The sequence below is a fragment of the Schistocerca cancellata genome, chromosome 6 (genome assembly GCF_023864275.1).
Source record: "Schistocerca cancellata isolate TAMUIC-IGC-003103 chromosome 6, iqSchCanc2.1, whole genome shotgun sequence".
Taxonomy (NCBI): Eukaryota; Metazoa; Arthropoda; class Insecta; order Orthoptera; family Acrididae; genus Schistocerca; species Schistocerca cancellata.
In genome coordinates, this window is record NC_064631.1 from 33,345,831 (window position 1) to 33,358,743 (window position 12,913).

The window sequence follows — 12,913 nt, forward strand, 5'->3', positions numbered from 1 at the left end:
CAGAGCCTGTGAACGAGTATCTCGAGAACAATGAAGCTGGTCGAATGTTCACATGCTACTGTCGCGAGCATTTACGGAGAGAGTTACGGACAGTGAAGTTAACGTGAGGCACTAAGTGGTTGGGCGACCACAACTCTTCAGAGGACGAGGGATTTGGAGGCATGTCTGCTCTGTAAAGTACGATTGATAGTGACCTCTGGCATCTCTGCTGAAAGAGTACACTGTTCATCGTCCATTGTTAAACGTGGAGCTCCACAGCAGACCACCCCAAAGTGTTCACGTGTTGACCCAACAACATTGTGAATTACGTTTGTAGTGGACACGGGACCACCGGGATTCGACCGTCGATCAATGAAAACGGGTCGGCTCTTCGGGAGAATCAGATTTTTGCTACACTAGGTCGATGGTCGTCTCCACAAACGCCGTCATCGAGGTGAACGGCGGCTCTAAACGCGCAGTGCGCCGAGAAAGCGGACTACTGGGGCAGTGTTATTCTACGAAAGATATTCTCCTGCTTTTGCATGGGATCTGTGGTGGTAGTCAAAGATACGCTGGCAGCTACGAACCACTTGCATCTCTTCATTCTCGATATCTTCCCCGACGACGATGTCATTTTTCAGCAGTACAAAATTGTCAGTGCCTCGGAGCGAGAAGCGTCCTACAGTGGTTTGAGGAGCATCACAGTAAACTCACGTTGATGTCTAGGCGACAAAATTCCCCTGATGTCGGTACGATGGACCCATCTGGGTCGGTATCTGGTACCATCACTGCTTTCGCAAATCAGCGGCCCATTATTTACGCGAGTTAAATAACCTGTGCGTCGACGTCTAATGGCACATACCTCCACAAATCTGCCAATGAACAGTCCGATCCCTGATACTGACCATCATTGTTTATTTCATTCCAAAGACGTACAAACAAGCTATCAAGCAGTTGGTCGTGTTGTTTTGGCTCATCAGTGTATATTAACGCAAACTTGTTTGTCACACTAAAGGTAAGATTTGTATTCACATTTTGTCGAGACTCTAATCAGTCTGGAAAAAATCGTAATCGTGCACTATTATCTCTCGGATTTTTACGTGTGCTCATTCTTGCCACCACGACCTCAACCTTGTGTAACAAGAGGTTCCCCAATGATAGCCCTTTTCTCAGTTTACAAAGCGAGAGTGTTTGAATTAGGTTAAAATTTAATGTGTTGTTCCTGGCGTTTTACGCCCTGGCGTAATTTTTTGTTGATAACAATTGACAGTTGCCTTTCGGACTTGCGCTGGAGCATTGCGCTCACGACGCACAATCACAGAATAACCTTGTTGGTAGTACTTGACGGACAGTTGTAGGTGGGGAGGGTTTTGAACTGCCTAAGATTGTAGGGCGTGCCAGTGCTACCGCGTATAAGCAGTTCCACGGTGGCCGTGGAGGAATGCTTCGTTAGTGTGTTTCTTTTTTCTTACTATGAAATGAGCGTAGAGGCTAATCCTGGCCAGTCACGAGGTTGGAGGACGATTCCGACACCAGAAATGATCGGTAATCTCTACGACCACGTATCAATTTTGCATTCGTAGGAACACAAATAATGGATGTAGACTGCCGGCACTGCGATAGGGAGGTTCTCTTCACTTTAGAAGTGTCCGCACTACACGGAAGTAGGGTATAGTAAGGGCCGGGTATACGGGTCAGAGACAAACAGGTCAGGCGAGGTGTGCCACACGTGTGGTCCGCGGCCAGCTGCTAACTGGTCCGATACTGTCAGATGCGCTCCGTGGTCCACCAGATGCTATGCTAGGCTTGGCTTGCCTATGGTTTCCCAGCACTCCAGGTGCGACTAACTGGCACAGTGCCGCACCTGCTACTTGTATGCAAACCACACCTCGATTGGTTGTCGTCCTTGAGCCGACCTATGACAAAACTTCATGGGCGCTCTCGTTAGCTTGCTACGATTTTCTTTTTCACACGTTTAGTTTCTTTTTTCAGTGCCTTGCATGCGACCCCCTTACTGTTTGAATGTGTAGATAGCGCATAACTACAGAAAATGCAGAGCTGTTCTGTTGCTGGTTGGTAGAGAAGGAAAGGTGGCGCATCGTGGAATATCAGGACATCATCAAATCATTAATTATATATACAGGGTGGTCGGAAATTAACGTTACAGACTTCTAGGGCTTGTAGAGGGGAGTGAGTACATCGTTTTTTTTGAATGTAAATGTAGGTATACACGGGGTGATTCCGTGATTGATGATACAGACTTTCTAGGGTGATGAACGATAAATGTATTAATATGAAGTAAGGATCCCTGTACCAGAAACGAACGAGTCTAAAGTCATAAACGAAAACCGTTCTGATACCTCTGACAATTGAATACATGTACCGGTTCTTGTTTTGCGAAGAGTGTAGGGTTGGTAACTTTCAGAGTTCAGAGGTGGACAAAAACAAGAAAAAATGTCCAATAAACACGGGCTCTAAAATGCGTACCTGAGGAACTACAACCATTCGTTCATCTTGACTAACGTGAAACACATCTCCTCTATTGAGGAAGTGTTCATAGCTGTTAAGGTACGCACTTTAGAGCCCACGTTTATTGGATATTTTTTCTTGTTTTTGTCCATACTACCACTTCTGAAAGTTGCCACACCTACACTCTTCGCAACACAAGAGCCGGTAAATGTATTAAACTGTCAGAGGTATCAGAACGGTTTTCGTTTGTGATTTTAGACTCGTTCGTTTCTGGTACAGGGATCCTTACTTCATATTAATACATTTATCGTTCATCATCCTAGAAAGTCTGTAACATCACGGAATCACCCCGTGTATACGTACATTTATCGACGCCTGCGCCAATAACTTTGACGCTCTATAGTCTCGTTGGGTGACGTTTCCGGACATGGGTTCCTATTCAAAATACTATGTACTCACTCCCCTCTATAAGCCCTAAAACGGGAATTTCCGACCACCCTGTATATATGGAGCACAGATGAGATTGAGGCCGCTCTCTGGTGTGGGACAAAAAATTTACTCTCATATGAAAGACTTCAAAGCATGTCGACGTTGCAAGCCGCAAAAGGAGCCTTTTCAACAGAATCCACTTACATACCACAAAAACGAAATCAAAAACATTATCTCGTTCCTAGAGCGTTCATCTAAGTCTACATGATTATTCTGCAGTTCACAATTAAGTGCGTGGCAGAGGGTTCATCGAACCACCTTCAAGCAATTTCTCTACAGTACCCCTCTAACAGCGCGTGGGACAACGAGCACTTAACTCTTTCTGTGCCAACTCTGATTTCTCGTATTTTATCACGATGATCATTTCTCGCTACGTAGATGGGAGCCAACAGAATACTTTCGCATTAGGAAGGAAAGTTGGTGATGGAAAATTCAAGAGAAGATTCCGTCGCAGTGAATAACGCCTTTGTTTTAATGACTGCCATCCTAATTCGCGCAGCATGTCCGTTGCACACTCTCTCTCTCTCTCTCTCTCTCTCTCTCTCTCTCTCTCTCTCTCCTGTTTCACGATAATACAAAACGAGCTGCCCTTCTTTGAACTTGACATAAATTATGTACACATACTTCAAGCCTCGTTTAAAATTTCCGTCCATCCATACACAAAATAAACTCGTCCCCCTTTAAGAGTACGTGGACGCAGGTGTTAGTAATATTAAAGTGGTGGGACTCGACGGAAATAGTGAGATGCTTCTGCTGATGTTTTCTTCAAATCGGGGAGTCAACAGGGAGAAACGTATAGTAGCTGTCAAAATACAGGATGACCGAAAAGTCAGTTGAAATTGAAAAAGCACTAATTCACGGAATAATGAAGGTATAGAAGTAAGACTTGACACACATCTCGGAAATGACATGGGGTTTATTGAAATAAAGAGTGCAAAAATCGGCCAACAGATTGCGCTGGACAACAAGGCGTCAGTAACGCCGCAAGAGGATCATCTATAGTTACCTGTAGTGAGAGGAAGTCGGATGCGTCAGCAATGCGGCGTGTTGACACTTTGCCAGAAAAGCCACTACGGAATGGAGAATCCAGTTCTGCAGCCTCACAGTCCTATCACTATAAGAAGGCTATTCCAATCCGTAAAGGTCCTGCGTTGCAAAGCTACAGGCTGTTTCGACGATCGGCTCCTTAGTGGCCGACCGGACCCAAGTGCTACCGTTGCTGAACTGTTCGCTACGGATTTGTGGCGCGGAGAGCATTTGCGGTATGGGCACTTCTGAAAACGGGGGAAGACGACAGTTTGTTGTCTAACGTGTTGTGGAATGGCGAAGCCCATTTCTCACCACATGGTATGTAAACACCCACAATTAGAGAATTTGGGCCACCGAAAATCGTAGAACTGTCTTGGAAGCGCGATTGCACGTCGAGAAAGCCACGGTGTGGTGTGGATTTCCCACATCAATCGTGATCAAATCCTTTTTCTTCGAGGGGAGGGGGAGTGCTGCTTCTCAGAGTGTCAGCGCGACGAGTGCGGGATTCCATCATAGGTGTTTCCAAGGCAGGTACTGATGGTTTCTTATATTGCAGGTGGAATGTTTGTCCGCCATGGCCCCTTTTTTGGAATTCGTTGGAGCTCTTTATCTTCAGTTCTTAGATAAGTCTTCATTCTGCAATTTTTTTGTGCATACAGTACATTCAACCGTCTCAAGTACACAAGACAAATGGTAAATATGGCCGAGTACTTAATCAGCAACAAATATGTTGAAGTTATTTTCAGTATATCGTGTAAATAAAAATGACAGTTACTGTATTTCTTTTGCAGATGCATTTTATCAAGAGGCACATTTCGCACATTTGATTCAAGAACTTTCATTATTTTATAGGAGAAATGATTACAGAAATTATTTTCGTATAGTAATCATAGCACTCATTTTTGTTGTTGAACGCAAAATATACGGTGGCCGAGCGGTTCTAGGCGCTTCAGTCCGTAACCGCGCGACTGCTAAGGTCGCAGGTTCAAATACTGCCTTGGACATGGATGAGTGTCATGACCTTGGGTTAGCTAGGTTTAAGTAGTTCTAAGTTCTAGGGGACTGATGACCTCAGCTGTTAAGTTCCGTAGTACTCAGAGCCATTTGAGGCATTTTTGAACAGAATACACCTAAAACATAACAGTTAACAAGGAGATGGCACGAGGTTGTTATCACAGATTTACATCAAAGTTTGTACACCTTTTGTTGGGCATTAGAACAATATAATCTGCAAGTAGTAAGGTGTACTACTCTAGCAATTCCGAGAAAATTGCAAGACAAGTTTTAAGCGTCTATTGTGTAACTGTGCGTGGGTTCCGGATGCTAGAGTTAATGGTGGTAAAGTGAAACCAGCACGGCAGCTCAGCAGAGGCCTGGTTGCCCTGTATAATAAAAGAAACTGAGTAAATGAATCAACGATCAACTGGAACGGATGCCATGTGATGTGCGCCCAGGCCAAACGCAACGAACAATACTGAACAAAATGCAGAAAGGTTCGAGCTTCGTAAGATGAACGCCTATGAGGAGACGGTTCGAATCCCTCTCAAACTTTCACTTTTGTAGTACAATTGTAAATTCTGTGATATTCAAAAAATTTGCACATACATTATTCGCTCTTCCTACATTAGCAACGTCTTGGCACTGCTTAGGTTAACTGTCAAATGGGGCTTGCCTCTGCCTCGCTCTCTGCAGGTCGAAGCGTCGAGGTGCATAGTGGTTCCGGGTACCTTACTAGATTGCACTTTTAAGGGATTTCGCAAATAACTACAGGCATACGTTTGCAGGAAAACACTCTGCGTTTCTTCATTTACCTGTCTGTAATTATAAATATGTTTGTTCTAATAATTAACTTTAGTTAAAAATAGTGAGTAGGCAAATAACATGAAATTCACTAAAACCTCATGCAAATGCACGTGGTTTTTTTAGTTATATTACCTTTCAAATGACATATAAATTAAATAATATGACCGGCAACGAAAAAAATACAGACTAGAAATTAAGTTTGAGCTGGAGTCGTAACGTTACCTCGTACAATGTTACCTCACGAAGCTCAAACAGTAACCACTTGACCACTATGAACTCTTAACTTCCAGGACCTACGTAAAGATAAGTCAGTTTCATAATCGAAAACTTCTTTCGATTTTCTCGAAATTGTCAGAGTAGTGCATCTTACTACTTGCTCAGTATGTTTTCTAATTGCCTACAAAAGATGTGCAAAGTCTGAAGTAAATCTGTGATCCCAACGTCGTGGCCTTCCCTTGTAAGAAATAGAATTACCCTGCTTCGGACGACTACCATTCAACTGCGAACTGGTGAAAAATGCTTGTAAATATCTAGGATTTATTGGGGGTTGTTAACCGGGGTAAAATACATAGGCTTGTAAGCAAAAATGATATTCAAAAATCTGTTGATACATGACTTCCAAATGAGATATTTCGCAATGGCATCGTGTATTCTAACAGGGCCGTGGTATCAGAATATGTGTTAGGGTGACATGTTGGGATAACTGTTTTATGGAAATATAAAGATCTTTCCTTTTAAACGGCAGGGGACGTAAACAGCGAGCAAGTTTATTTCCTTCACTCGTCAAATCAAGCACCAAATTCCATTAAAGGAGCTGGGAAGACTTCGTTTTGAATATGTTTGTGATGGACGCCTCGATGTGGGGCTAGGATTGCTACTGAACTAGCGATGACCCCTGTCTGCTACTCTTTTAAAAGGTGAACGAGGATGCGACGTCAGAGAAGCCGCCGCATGATACATCAAAGGCATCGCGACCGCCTGTTACGTAGCGACGCGTGCGCTGCCTTAAACATTCTCGCTCGCTTGGCGCCGCTTGCACGCACGGGGCGGTGCGTAATTTTCCGTGACGTGTAAGCTCTGCGGAAGATTGCATCTCCCTGCATACCATAGCCGGGCTTCTTGCTATTCCATTGGCATATTTGTGCGGACCGCTATGCCTTCTTGACATGTTCTTGGTTTTCTGTCCACAGTATGACCGAAACCGGTGAATGCAACTCCGTATGGAATGTATGACTAAATTTTGTATTTTTCGTTCAGTATGGCGCGCACACATGTAACAATGTTAAAACCCCAGTACGTATGTTTTGCCGCTAGTGTGCTTCGCCGAACGATAGCCGTCCATGTTTGTAGCGTCCTGTTTTTGGTGAATCTACAGTTCAAGAAATTTGAAGGAGGGAGAAGAAAATTGTATTTTTAGAGATACTGACCATGGGAAAATTAAAGTCGCTGCTATCATGTTTCTCCATCCCAAAAGATTGCTTATGAAACGTCTCAGCTTGTAAAATTTCCGAACAATCACCTGTTGAATATGAATTACAAAGCGTAGTGTGTTGTTCTTAAGCAGCTGAAATACTTTAGTTTTTTTTCCTGTAGACGTACATTCATTAATTTTAAAATGTCATTACATAAGAAGTGTACCGTAATAAACTCCATTCCCACTAGAAGCATGCTCTTATTTTGCACTTTCAGGAACATTCACACGAAGTATTCATCTTGAAACTCGAAAATAAATATTTCTGTCAACGTTGTCTGTTACGTCTTGCCTAGAGAACGTTAACCGAAGTCTTTTTTTGCGACATCTTCGTATATTACAAGAATACTGAGGGAACTGTGGACCAGTAACAGCATACATACGTAAATTTCCTGCGCTTAGCTAATTTTCAAGCAAGTGCTTTCGTTTTCCTTTGGTGTGCGTTTGCGCACAAAAGAGTAATTTCAGAGAATGAGCTGCGCTCAGCCTGACTTAGGCTTAATGTCGCCGTTGCTGATATGACTGAATCAGCAGAAGCGTAATGGAAGAAAACTCCTCTTTCTGTATTCGTTGGATATTCCGTGTCTTTCTTCGCAGATATTGGGAGGAAGGGAGCTCTGAAACTGACATAACGTTTCACCAAAGATAGCGCTATTTCTGGAGATAGCCTCCCACGCCCATGGTGATCTGTATTATTCGGAGCAGCCGACAAGATACTTTATCTCTAGTGTAAGTAGATTGCTTATCTTGCTGTTTACTACGGACAGGTAAGAGACATAATCTTATCAATGAGGTTTTACCGATGTAAGCAACACAGCGCGACGAGGAATCTGAAAAAAATCTTCCGCGATACAGCAGAGCCTCCCGCATGTACGGTGCAGTCCTTTTTAGTTGGCACTCAGTTGTCTGTTGCTATTTTTTTCTTTTTGTTCCTTTCCGATTGCCACTCCCTCAGTTTCTTAGCAGTATCTACTGTTGACGCAGTTCTTGGTAGTTAGCGCCAAAGATGTTACCGGCCTAACTGGACACGGAACCACGCTACCTCGTATACTGCACACACAAGTAAAATACGTTTTGGCAGCGGTGACTGGCTTTGTGTTCACAAAGTCTGCTTTTCAGTTCGTAAAGTCGGCACAAAGTTAACCAGGGTTCCGCCGGTCAAGTACCAACCATTTAGTTAAATGAGATTGAAACGAATAAAATTAGTGTGATAGAAACCCGTTCCTATGTTCTTGCAGAGTCTTTCTGACATTGTCTTGCGAGAGACTAAAAGCTTTGGTTTCAGTAATCTGGTGGATTCGTGATCAGTTAAATTCACTTGAGCAACAATCCAGTACGTCAAAATGTGTTAGAATCAGAATCACAAGGATCGATATTTCAAAGGTAAAGAACTGAAGTGAAGAAAGAGCCGCAGACGCGAAGAGAAATCAGAGGAGCTAATTATTTCGCTCTGAAAGAACTTTGGCAACTGTTGGCAAGAACGTGCTTCATACTCTGACGTGCCTATTTTTGCATCAGAAGCATAAAAATATACTGAGGTGCCAAGTCAAGGGATATCTCCTAATGCCTTGTCGGACCTCCCTTGGTGCGAAGTAGTGCGGCAAGTCTACGTAGCACAGACGACACAAGTGTTCGGAAGTCCTCTGCAAAAATATTGGACTATGTTGCCTCTATATAGCCATCCATAATTGCGAAAATGTTGCCGGTGTAGGATTTTGTACACGAACTGATCTCCCCGTTATGTCCCGTAGACGTTCCATGGGATTCGTGTAGGGCGATCTGTGTGGGCAAATCATTCACTTGAATTGACCGGAATGTTGTTCAAACCAATCGCGAACGTTTGTGCCCAGTGACATGGCGCATTGTTATCTGTAAAAACTCCAGCGCTGTTTCGGAACACGTAGTCCACGAATAACTGCAGGTGGTCTCGTCCCACATAGATTTCTGCGGTTATTTCACGGAATGTTGTCTGTTAGCAGTGACACACTACGAAAACTCTGCTTTCGGTCGTTAAGTGAAGGGCATCGGCCACTGCGTCGTCAGTGGTGAAAGGTAATGCCTGAAACTTAGTATTTCCGGCACGTTCTTGACGCGGTGGATCTCGGAATGCTGAATTCCCTGACGATTTCCGAAATGTAATGTCACATTTGTCTAGCTCCAACTAATATTCCACGTTCAACGAATGTTAATTCCCGTAGTACGTCCATAAACACGTTGGAAACTTTTCACATGTAGCACCTGGATACAAATGACAACTCCGTCAATGCACTGCCGTTTTATGGCTTGTTTGATGGTACAGGCACATCGCTGTTCCGAGACTTTTTGCCACCTCACTGTACGACCACTTCATTTTTGTCACCTTAGAGTACGACCACCTGATACTAGTGTTGGTACGCCTTTAGAGTGTAAGACAGTAGTGATTCCGCCTGGCACCAGATCTCTACGCGCAACAGGTAACGCAATTCCCTGTAAGTACGGAGCGGTGAATCGTGCGTGCGGAGCTGGCGCCCGACAGCGTTCCGGGTGTCTTCCATCGGGTCCACATCAACGAATTTAGTGGCAAAGACATCAGTGTGAGTTCACTGTCAGGCTCCTCGAAGTACGGTAGCACGACTCGGGCCTTTTGATACGAACTGATAAGCTTCTGGAAGATGCTATCGCCGTCGGGAAGGCATCAAAACATGAAAAAAATGCAGTTTGACCACAATAATATTCATATAGTACGCAGCTGTCGTTCGCCTCTAATTTCTATTACAGATGCTGTGTAAGCCCTACATACTACCGACCCCACCGCGCTGCGTCCTTAAGCCGTCGGCACACGGTCCATGCTTTCGAACGTCAACGTTGACCGTGCCGCTGAACGCTCAGAAAGGACGCTGTATGTCCATACGGTATGTGTGCCTCAACGAGGTATACGCGATGCAGCGGGCTCCAGCAGCAGTTGGTGGCTCTAACTGGCTCGAAAACCACACTGTTTACGAAATGGACAGAAACGGAAGTCCTACGTTAAATCTTTCGTCCCTTGTCGATATGATAGTTCTGTTCTGTCTACTGTATACATGGACTTAAATATCCATGAATATGTTAAAAGGCAAAAATGGAAGTATAGTAAGTGCCCAGTCTGTAAGGTCATCAGCTTAGCCTATGGAAGTTCCATTACAAATAGTGTGATGCAAATTTGCAGTAGTTCTCCACGTAAGATAAAAATTTTCATTCCCACTTTTTAGTAAAATCCTACCGTCATTCGTACCTGATCATTGTTCCTATTCAGTAGCAGAATCTGTACAGCATGTGAAATACTCAATCTAAAACAAGAAAGTGAAAAATATCTTACTCCAAGTAGTGGAACCTGTTTTTCAGATAGAGCTAATCGAACAAACTCACTTTCAGAAAGACGACACAGAGATAACCTAGACTGTAATAGAATATTCTGCTATTAAGCCAATAACAAAGTGTCTGAAAACGTGAAGCTTAGTAAAATATTTGGATCCAGTGGGACGCGTATCAGCAATAAATTACGCGTTACATTACTAGTCTGTGACTCTACTCATTACGTTAAACCGACAGTGAATGATTTACGATCATACTTCGAATCTTACCATATTCTAAAAGCTTTGATCGTAGGTATGATACTAACTGAAATCTGATTATAACAAATTGTATCTAGAACAATGCTTTTTTGATGGATCTTCAATATTCGTCACCTGACACGGCATACTTTCATAACACGACAGATTTTTTAACCACCAATATGACGTCTCCCGTCATTTTATTACAATAAATCGTACAATTTTTGAGAGAAACGCAGGTAACAGGCGCTTGGAAACGCCATATACATATGCGGGCTTTAGTTGAAAGCGAAAATGGCGTCTCGCGACTGTACTGTGAGAGATGGCGCCTTCTTCCAACTTATTGATCTACATTCAAACGCACGTTCAGAATATCTGACATGCTAGCTATTGCCCTGCGCGTTCGGAAAGACTCCCCATCGTGCTTTTTCCACGCTAAGACGTCACAAACTCGGCACGCCCAACGTACGAATGTAAGATCCGTGTGCCGAAGGAAGTGTGATTCATCCGACCAGGCATAACGTTTTATCGACGGCCCGTTCTCGATCATATCGTGCCCACTGCAATCGTATTTGACGATGCCGTTGGAGACACTTCGGTGACGTCTGCTACAGAACCCCATGTCTGACGTAGTGTACTGAACTGTGCGCTCCGAAACACTTGTGCTTGCACTGGCATTGTGCTCCGACGTTGGATCTGCCGCAGCTCTCCTCATATCCGCCGCAGGTCGCCCCTATTCTGTTTCACAGAGCAGGCAAGCCTCCGACCTCCAGGTTCTGCTCCTAGGCGAGGTCGTTACCAACACCTCACCGCTTATTTGTGGTTTCCCCGTCCTTCAGGCACTGTTCCTACATGCTGACTATAAGGGTCAGAATAATCTGCCCATTGTGGAAGTCCTTACGTCAGTGGATTTCCCCATTTGCAGTCCATCCCGTTGCTAGAACTATTCTCAATCGTCTGCACTCAACTTTTGTTTTCGTTACCGCGTCACGTACCCCTAACACAGATAGGTGGCAAACAATCTTGAGATGGGCAATGGTCAAACGTTCTGTCTCATCAGTGTATGTCGCCGACGAACTATTTACAGATGTTTTAAAAAAATTATTGCTAAGTATGTCGAAAATGTCGTACAAATCACGATCTGTAAAATGGCAGTTTACATTGATGTCATGTAATGGTACCAGGTCGAAACATTGTCAGTTGCATTTTCTCTCGCCAGCTTACGTCGTGCCACTAACATACCTTACAATCTGCGAAGCGCACGAGGGTTGTAGCCAACGCCCTTGTCAAATTGTTTGCTTTGAATTTGTTTTGGTGGTAAGAAAATTCTAGCACATTTGCTAATATTGGGCGACTAAGACGGTAATTTACAACTTTCGTGTTGCAACAGCTGAACGAAGTGACTTGCACTATTTTCGGCTTAAGCAAATCAGACTTCTCTGTAATTGTTTTAGGTGATGTCAAGAGTTACAACTGTTAAAGAAAATGTGGTGTGTGTGTGTGTGTGTGTGTGTGTGTGTGTGTGTGTGTGTGTGTGTGTGTTTACGTACACATAACAACCCGTTGAATCTGTCAATGGTTACCTTTTTGCTAATGATAGACAATTTCGGTCGCCATTCTAAAAGTTCTCGATGTCCAGTTATGTACGAGCTTGATTTCATCGGATTCCTTTTCTGATGTAGCCAGGTATTGTTGGTATCAGCGTCATTTTGGCCGACCTGACTAAGAAGGCATTTGAATTGCTTTCTACAGTTTACAACACGAATCTATTCGGAGGGCATCCAAAGAGCTCATAATCTCTACAGCGAACGTACAGCGAGAATTTGTTTAAAAATGTGTATCTACAAATTAAAACTGTTACAGGCGCTGTAGCTGCCAACCTACCATTCGCGTAGCTCGTCATTTTTTCAGCGTTTAATCGAGAATGGCGACTTTCCAGATTTTACTCCGTTGGATTGTGATGCAACCCTACAGGACAAAGCATTTTGTGAACGATGTTGCTGCGACCTGCAGTGTTGCGTAGTGGTTAGCGTCGCAGGCGAACGTGTGCGGTTCGCTACCACAGACCCAAACCACCTGCAGTTTTTTAAATGTTTAGTATTTA

The 12,913-nt window shown here is 43.8% G+C and overlaps 1 protein-coding gene across 1 annotated transcript in view; it reads left to right on the plus strand.

Moving 5' to 3' along the window:
* Positions 1–12,913, plus strand: part of LOC126190885 (protein MTSS 2) — a 379,404-nt gene that overhangs the window by 228,573 nt on the left and 137,918 nt on the right. The gene's annotated exons all lie outside the window — the stretch shown is intronic.